Source organism: Hyposmocoma kahamanoa, unplaced genomic scaffold, assembly GCF_003589595.1.
Source record: "Hyposmocoma kahamanoa isolate Upper Pololo Valley unplaced genomic scaffold, ASM358959v1 97, whole genome shotgun sequence".
Lineage (NCBI taxonomy): Eukaryota > Metazoa > Arthropoda > Insecta > Lepidoptera > Cosmopterigidae > Hyposmocoma > Hyposmocoma kahamanoa.
This window is the reverse complement of record NW_020655294.1, coordinates 2,754,379-2,763,918: the sequence shown is the minus strand read 5'-3', so window position 1 is coordinate 2,763,918 and position 9,540 is coordinate 2,754,379.

Here is a 9,540-nt window from a genome sequence, read left to right as displayed (position 1 = left end):
CAAATTGAGAGGAGAGACGGACCACTCTGTCAAACCAAAAGCATACCAGTTCATTAAAAATTTTGAGGTTATTATATTACTTTATAAACATACAAATACAGCAATATCAATTTTTATTCTATGTACACAATATCGTATGCGTACCCTCGTTTTTAAAGCACCCTTTAAAAAAAATTTGCACTTTCTAAACCTTTAAAGCAGTATTTTATCAATTTGACCAGTGAAAACGCGACAGACTTTCTTTCTATACGTAGCAAATATGTTGACAGAAACGCGTCGTTGTTGCCAGTTTAAAATAATATTTTAGTTTGGTAGAAATTGCGATGGTCCGTCTCACCCGCTGGGCCATCTCTCCTCGAATTACCCTATGCCAAATAAGCCACGGAACGAGCCAGCGGACCTCACGAATTTTTCTATGTGCTTGTTGTCAGATTTATATATATTATGTATTTATTATATATTTATTATTATATATTATGTATTCGGTTTTCAACGAAAACTATTTGTTGACGAGTACTTTCTTAAACAATTATAAATCCCCTTAATAATTAACTTGGTATCTAGCGGTGAGAAGGTCCTACGTTTAAAAAGGCTGTATGCTTAACAAAAAGAAAACGTAATTCCGATGTTCTTGTGGAAATTTTAATTAATTTTGCTACGGATACCATAGATATACGAATAGTAGGTATCTGTGAGTAAAGGATTGTATATAAGTATAGTGATCAGTTAATATGTATGAATTGTCGTACTAAAAAGTAATATAGTACACGGCACCAGGATTTGGAGGTAATGAGTCAATAAGTATGATGACGAGGTGAGAGAGGAAATGAGTTTGAGTGAGTGAGTGAGTATTTGGTGAGCCAGCGACAGTGACGGCGGCGGGTTCAGACGTGCGCTCAAGTGGTGACAGTGAGTGGTCATTCCCAGGGGTGGACTGTCCAGTCTGTTCCTCTTTAATAATATTGCACAATATGTGAGCTTTTTGAAGCATTGTAAATTAAACTCAAAAGTGTAAATAAGAATAATATCAGTACAGAGTACTAAAAAAACCGATCTCAAAAGTCATTCATCCCCTACTTTGCCACCCTCAAGGTGGAATATTTTCTGCAAATGTAAATGGCACCACATCTGAGGTGACCTCTTTCCAACAAAAAAAATCATCAAAATTGGTTCACAAATTGGCCGGAGTTATCGCGTAACACACACACAAAAAAAAACATACAGACGAATTGGGAACCTCGTCTTTTTAAAGGTTCAGGATATATTATGTTTATGCATTTTTTTGTTGACTCTCATGTCGTAACGAACATTTTTAAACTAATCAGTACTTAGTGCTGATAGAATAAAATACATTACTCATAACAGTTTTAATAACACAGTAAATATTTGTTACTTAATAATGTTAGCACAATACAGCACTAATAGGCCACTACACTACGCACGTTTAGGTAGTTGCATCCAACACTTTTGGTAATTTATATATGTTTTAGCCTGTAACAGACAGAATGCTATTAGCAAAGCGACCATTTAAAAAAGCAAAGGAGCAAAGACCATACCTTGATGCATGGAATTCTTAGACCATGTTGGCATTCTCGAACCTACAAGATATGGAATACTCTACTTCATTGTCAGCCTATCGCAGTTCATTGTAGGACAAAGACGTCTCGTAATGTGCGCCATTTCGCCCGGTCTTCAGCTCGCATCCTCTGCAGCAACCTTTCGCAGATCGTCTGTCGACTTGGCCAGAGGGCGTCCTACACTAAGCTTGCCGAGCCGTGGACTTCACCTAAGATCTCGTTTCGCCCAACGGTTATCGGTTCTTGGGCAGATATGGCCATCCCACTAACTCTTCAGCTTGCTTATTCTAGCAGCTATGTCGACACCCTTGGTTCTCTGTCAGATAACCTCATTTCGAATCTTATCATTCAGAGAAACTCCTAGCATACTCGGTCCGTAGACCTCGCAGACCAACTTTTAACTGGTGAACCGTATCATGAGCCTCGGTTCTGTGTGGGTAGAACGCACTGATTGAAAACCTTTGTTTTTAAACTTTGTGGTAAGGGTGACGAGAATACCCGACGTAATTTTCCAAACGCTGCCCAGCCAAGCTGTCTGCTCCTCTTGGCTTCCTTTTCGAAATTGTTTCTACCCAATTGCAGAATCTGCCCGAGGTAAATGTACTCGGAAACAACTTTAAAAAGGTGGCCATTTATGACCATGTACCTCCTGAAGTATTATTCCCTTTACACTGTGACATGGGGTTCTTTAAAAAAGCGAGTTAACAGGGCTCTCAATCACTGGCAACACATACACAGGTCCTCTGGTCTTGCTTATGTCCATGGGCGACGAAAACCACTTCCCATCAAGTGGCTGCTCTGCTCATTTGCCTCCTAATTTACATGAGAAAAAAGCAGTTTCTTTGTTACTTAAACTTCCAACTCCGACCCTGAGTGACCACCATGCTAGTTATTTTGTTAGTCGGCAGCTTTGTGCGACTCTAGCACTTTTCCAGTAACTTCTTTCTCCCTCTATCGCCCATACATGCGAACGGGATGGCACAACTGCCGTCACGGGACACTGCAGCCGTGTTTAACCACTCTACTGATTGGTAACAATGGGAACGGACTGTTTGATTTGAGAATACAAATTTGTGATATTTTTACTCTCGTGTTGACGGACCGCAGAGTCTCGGCATACATTGTGGCGGTTTTTACATTTTTTCCAGATCGAGTTACAAAGGTGACGTTGTCGGGGCAAAGTCCTTTAAACTTACTCGTAACATGCTTTTGAGATATAGATCTGGCGTTTATTGTTTTAATGAGTACCGTTTAACAACAGCAGCCAATTGGTAATATCTAATTTGTAAAAGGTGCATTACGTTACACATTACATTGCAACAAAAAAGAATTTTAAACGATGGTATTAAAATAATTTCCTAAATAGTTACATTGTTTTGTAGTACTTTTATTATTTTAAATGGCATTTATATGACGAACGGCTGTGGAGTGAAATTCCCTGCTCATTCCAAGAACCTTGTAACTTGGGCCTTTCAAGGCGACAGAGAATAGGCATTATGTAGGTGTGTATGATCCATCGTCAACCTCATCGTCACTTTCCGCCAGGTGAGATGGAGGTCAAATGCGCGTTTAGGCATATGTTACAAAAAAGGTTTTATTTCATATTATTAATCATTTTTACTTTTGGACAGATACTCAATAGACCTCCACCTGCTACGCTGTCGACGTACCTCTTTTGCTCCCTTCACTCGCAAAATTCTGTCCTGGAAGAAATTGCTACTTGGCAATAAGGCCGTCTGTTGTACATTAGCTTACTCTGTGATACTTAAATTACTGTTCTGTGTTGTAATTGCAATTTTTAATGTGCAATAAAGAATCTTTCATTCATTTATTTAGCCTTTTCATGGACACCTTTTCATGCCTTTTCACCTATAGGTATATTGTGCTAAACAACCCCAACCAATACTAGGAATTTCACCTTAAGGGCAATCGCACCTAGGACTTCCTTATGTAGTGCTCACAGTGCTAACCTACGAGCCATCGTCTATTACAACAACACTTTATTTAATCAAGTCGTAATTTATTTAATGAAGAAATACAATTAATTCCTTAAGCTCCACTTGATAAGAGTCAGATTTTTTACAGTAAACTTAGCAAAAGTATCAAAAATTTCATTTTGTAACCCGACCACGTCCCTACGCAATTACAAACAGACAAAAAGGTTACATCGTCTGACGATGACGTTAAGAAGACACTTTCCTGAATAAAAATGCAAATGCGATTGATATTCAGCAGATCGCGTCTTAAACGCCGCGGCTGCCGCGGGTGAGGGGAACCCTTTACGCGGTTTTTATGGCCGCTGCGTTTTATTACTTTTTTATTCTTTTTTTATTTCTTTACAACCGCCCCGGGGTCAGTTATGATATACGGCCAGGGTTGGCGCTTGAGAAACTTCCCATAATATTATCTACTGTAGGTGACTATTTAAATATGGTTTTAGTTTCTCATTTACGTACATTTAGGAATATTTTGTAGCAATGCATCTTGCATGTCGAACAAGCTTCACAATCCATGGATAACGTGTGACGTCTCCACCCCGCATTAGATAATATGATTCACTTTGCGCGCAGTCCATCTCCGCTAATTTTTTATATGATTTTAGTAATTAAACATATGCTACGCGAATATGAACTAATAGTCTTATGATTACACATTCTAATTTCGCTGTGCGTATATTACATTTGAGGCGACTGTACAATACAGGGTGCTTACAAATTACGTGCGGATACTTTTAAAGCCAATTAATTACCTCGTAATAAATCATCTGGAAGTTATACAACCGCAATAACTTTGTTCGTGTGTTTTATTTTTACAATTAAACCAATGTTTCGGTTAATCATTATTATTTTACACCTGGCAATTAAAAGAAAATACTGGTATGGGTAGAGTAGGAGGAAGTGGTAAGTAGTGTAAGTGTGTCAAAGTACTCGTAGCCTGGTTTTTTGCAAGGTGTTTATTATCATTATTACTATTGCTCCAGATCGATACATAAGATCAACTGGCAACTGGTACCAGTCTGGAGCACCCAGCTTTACATAGTGCCAAAGAAAGCGATTACAGTAATCACAACTGCAGCAGCGGTAAGTGTACGAGGTTTTAACAAAAACGCAATGAAATTAATTGTAATGTTACGAGAACACAACCACTTGGTGCCTCCGAAAGCTACAATATATTTTCGTAAATGATTGTACAAACAATTCCTTACAATGTCGGTCGCCCGCAACCCCTTAGGGTCACCTGTCACTGGCAGCGCCCGCCGCCATAGACGCAGAACGCAATAATATCTTTTATAGCGGTTTAACCGAGCACCCCCGCGTGCGCCCTGCTGTCGTGTCGAAGAATTTACTCTGGGGAGACTCTTTTGGGGTGAATAGTTCTCACTTTTCATATTTCATTATCCTACGCAGGAATGATAGGGGTGACGTCAATTGACTGTTTGATTGATGTTAGACTTAAGACGGTGAGTGTGAAAGTACAGAAATTAACATTCTTACGCTAGCGACACGCTAACTACATTTATGAAAATGGAATTTACGATTACATTAAAGCGATATTTCTGGTCAGCTGCTGGTTACCTAGCTGAGTGAAGAAATAGATTTCTCACAGATGGCGCTACGGCAAAATGTCGTCAAAAACCAAAAACAAATATCTGCAACAAGCACATAGAATAATTCATAAGGTTTGTTAGCTAGTTTGTTCTGTGGCTTACTTGGCACGTCTGCCACGGTTTGCTGAAAGACGTTGGTTCGCGTCCAGCCGATTAAAAGGATTTTTTTCTTAGCGAACTTAAAGATCAATAAATAAACATCTTTCTAAATAATTATTATAAACCAGTAGAGTAATTTCACAAAAATAATTGAATATCAGGGTGGTCAAACATCGTGACATTCAATAATCAATAACCTTAAAAAGGTAATAAGAAGGTTGCTATACATAATTTGCTGTTACGAGGCTTAAAACTACAGTGAAACAAAAAGTTGAATGTACAATTACTGCGCACTAGGACGATAAAAATCCATGGTAGTGAGTGACCCGTTCAGCTATTTCAGATTAGGTACACGGTTTATGTATTTAGAAAGGTTTATTTACAAAGAGCAACCTCTGTAGTGTCTTATTCAATCGTCTCAGGGGAATCTGCCTTACCTACGAATTTGTAGTAGAGTTTATCAATGTGACGATTTGCAAGTGCAATTTGCTCGCCTACGAAATAAAGATATGTTTGAATTTGTACTTCATTCATTGGAATTGTAAATGTAAATAAATACCTTAGTCTAAACGGAGTCTTGGTGCCGTAAAGAGAGCTTAGAAATCTAAATAGCCTATTTATTTAGATTTATGTGAGAGACAGTAATAAATAAACATAAGTAAGAGGCGACTCACGGCCTTTGCCCACGGCCGGTTTCAAATTCTAGATTTCTGTGTGGAAACCGTTACGCCAGAAATAATAAGCATTAAATGGGAAACTTAGAATGGTGGTTTGGTGTACATTATAGACTACATAATAAAAAGTAGAGTCTAGCTTCTTTTAACAGATTCCTCTACTATCTAGGTATATTCTAGATTTTAATTTTAAAATATCTCACTAAGCATAATATCTAAAGTAAGTAAGTATGTTGCACTAAAACAAGACTTGCGTGGATTATCGTACACCAACAAAAGACTGTCGTTAAAAACCCACTAACAAAAGAAAACTAAAACAGAAATTAAAAAGAAAACGTCGAAACAGACTCCAGCGGAAATCTCAAATTGGATTTCAAAAGTTCCTCACGAGAGAGAGAAACTTATTCAATCGCACATGTGTTTGAAAGAGAGAGAGGACATTTCAGATCACAAAGCAAGTAATTGTAGACAATGAAGACTGAAAAAGACGTTTTCTTTAACAAGATTCCTATCTACCAAGTGTTTTGCCTGAGGATCTGTTGTCAACATAATTGTTTCACCCCACAAAACCAACGTCCCATATCTCCTGTACACAAAAGCTGTTCGCGAAGCGCATGACTAAGTTTGTAATGCGTAAGAGACTTTGTGAACGTACACGTCGAGCGTAAAACGAGGTTTTGTCAAAGTATTATTTTGGACCAGGGTACTGTGACCTCAGGCGGGGTTAGTTCTATAAGTGTACAGAGTTTAAAGTTGTGTGGTTACTTAGGATGAGGGTCTGATAAGGGCGAATGTGGAGTACGTACTGGTTGAATTTTCAACACGCGTCTTGTACTTGCTAACATTATTTCTTTGATGAGCAGACATTTATAGTACTTATTAAAGGTAAACTCTGTAACCGACACTTACCTATCCAAATACACTTTCTATTTGGAATTATTGTCACCAATGCGAGACCACCCCGGGGTTTCTCGTACTTAAAAATTATTACGATTGTGGTTTTCAGAGCGTTTCACACTATTGTCTATGTATGAAATGTGTGTAAGGTACCGTAGATGAGACATTTCGCACCCTTTGGTGTAATAATTCCACATCTGCAAAATGACAACTTTTCAGGAGAGAGGGTTAAAGATTCTACGAGCACATAGGTTGTCTAGGCGATCAACTGTCTATAAAAATATGATTTAAATATTCGAACGAAATCGACCTGAAACAATATACTTACCTACACCGCCAAATACATAAGGAGAGAAGTAAACTCTCCTGCACATGTAATTTTAATTAGGCAGGCCAACTTTATTGCTCTATTTTTGACTGGGTATTTCTAAAGTCATATTAGGGTACTCGCTAGAAACTAATTTCAAAAAATCGCTATATTACGTACAAAGACACCTTTACGCGCTAACCCATTGCTGAGAATGATGAGAGAAATAAATTTGAGATGGTAATTCTCACATAAATCCCCCGCCCTACATCGAGAAGGCTTCAAAACATATTTGCAATCAAAAATGATCCACATCAAGTTGAAAGGGTGCTAAAGTGTCAACCGCCATCGGCAAGCGTTTAGAGACAAATTAAAAAGCGTTTTGTTCTCGGATATTAGACAGTCGTTCGAAGAGGCCGTGACGACTGCGGCACGACTGCACGACGACCGCGGCGCGTGTCACGGATTAACAGTAAAGGCTAATTAAGTTACGCTGTAAGCAATTCGGAGGGTTTAACTTAACAGTTCAGTGCGAGCGGTTTGGTGAGGGATCGGTTTTGAGTTGTGGAGTTTAACTAATTCGTTATTCGACTGCCGGAAGTTGTACATAAATACGAAAAATATTAATATTACACCATGGTGTTAAATAAAAATTAATTGAAATTTTGCGAATAAAACGTCGCTGCAGTATTTTGGCCACGTAATGAAGGACAGTAGATACTGGTTTCTTCAACTAATAATGCTGGGGAAAATCTTCTTTTCCTACTAGTTTCGTAAATTCTTTCTTCCGTCCGGAAGAATTTAAGAAACTAGCTCAGTCTTAGCACACGTCCCCTCTTTCGTGCGGCTTCAAAAATGTGGATAAACATGACGATCGCAACCTTCGTAGAGAAGCGGCACACTAAGGAGAATATCGTGAGGAAAACGGTCTTTAAAATTCTCGTTTGGTGGCGGAATTATGGCCCAACTCGTCTCCATAGTGGACCAGTTTACGTAACATGTTTAATTTTGGATTTAATTGGAAATTTTGAAATTGAAAGGATAGAGATTTTGGCTATTTAAGTTCGCATGAAAATGTCTACGCTACGGTATCTTTCTAGAGCAACATATTTTATTTTGGTCTGTATGAAAGTGTTATTAATTTCGTTATTTGTCTGTCTATCTTTAATTTCAATACAGGCATCGGAATAATAGGAAGGAGTTCGAAATTGTTTGGCCACGTGCAGTGCCAACTTCGTACCGAATAGAATCCATTGAATAGGGTTCGCTTTTGAAATATCTTTTACAACTTTAGATATGCTATTTGGTAGTCTTCATAATGCTTAGGTAACGTTAGTCAGTTAAATTTATAACTATTGTTTAGTCGGATTATTTTTTTTTAATTTTAATATTTTTGTTTTAGTTAATATTCGCTTAACGTGGTGATTACATACTTCCTTACTATGCAGACAGTTACTAAAGTTCAAAGTACCTATTACAGGTACGACTTAAAGATCCATAATAGTGACCCGTTTAGCATTTGCAGGTTGTCTCGATCTTATAATATTTGAAATGAATATTGTAAATAATAAACCGACTCATTCTTCTCAGGCGAATGTGCCTCACGAGTGACTAGTAGAGTTTGAACAGAATCAATGGACGATTTCAATTGTAATTTGTTCGCATAATGAAATGATGGCATTTTATTTGAATTAGAATTAGAGGCCGTCCACTCCCACCCGTTTATTTTAGGTATTTTGACTCCTGTTTTTAAAGGAATTTTTGGGTTCATTTTCATTTAAAAAAATTTACACGAATTATAATAACTAAAGCTTGTTAACGGGAACGCTAACTAGGTAATCGCTAATACAAGAATAATTTAACCTGCAATCAATTGCAATCCATCTATTTTATTTTTTTCAAATACGGCAATTACTAAGCAACTGACTAATTTTATCATTTTATGTATAGTTGGTATATTTCGTTGTACGTGCGCGTTCTTCGATTTCTTGATTATTCATGAGGTCTCTGGTCACGGGTATGGTTGCCCCTCAAGTCCTTTGAACAAGAAGTTAAATTTGTAACGGAGACCCAACGGGCGTTAGTGCAAGATCATAGAAAGGTTTATGGATAATTTCATTGCAAGCATTTCGCTATAACAAAAAATCAGCATTTGAAGTAAAATCTCTTTGTTTTTGTATTGTTATTTTAAATTTGTAATATGGTTAATATTTTAATTGGCTTAAAAATATGATAAACGTCCTCTAGCGTTACGTAGAATTAACAGGCTTTAAATTTAACACCATCTAGTACCAAATAGTATAACTAATAACAGCAGCGCCATCTACCGTGGAGTAGAGGTATCGTTACAAACTCTTCCCAATTGACTGGTTACATTAT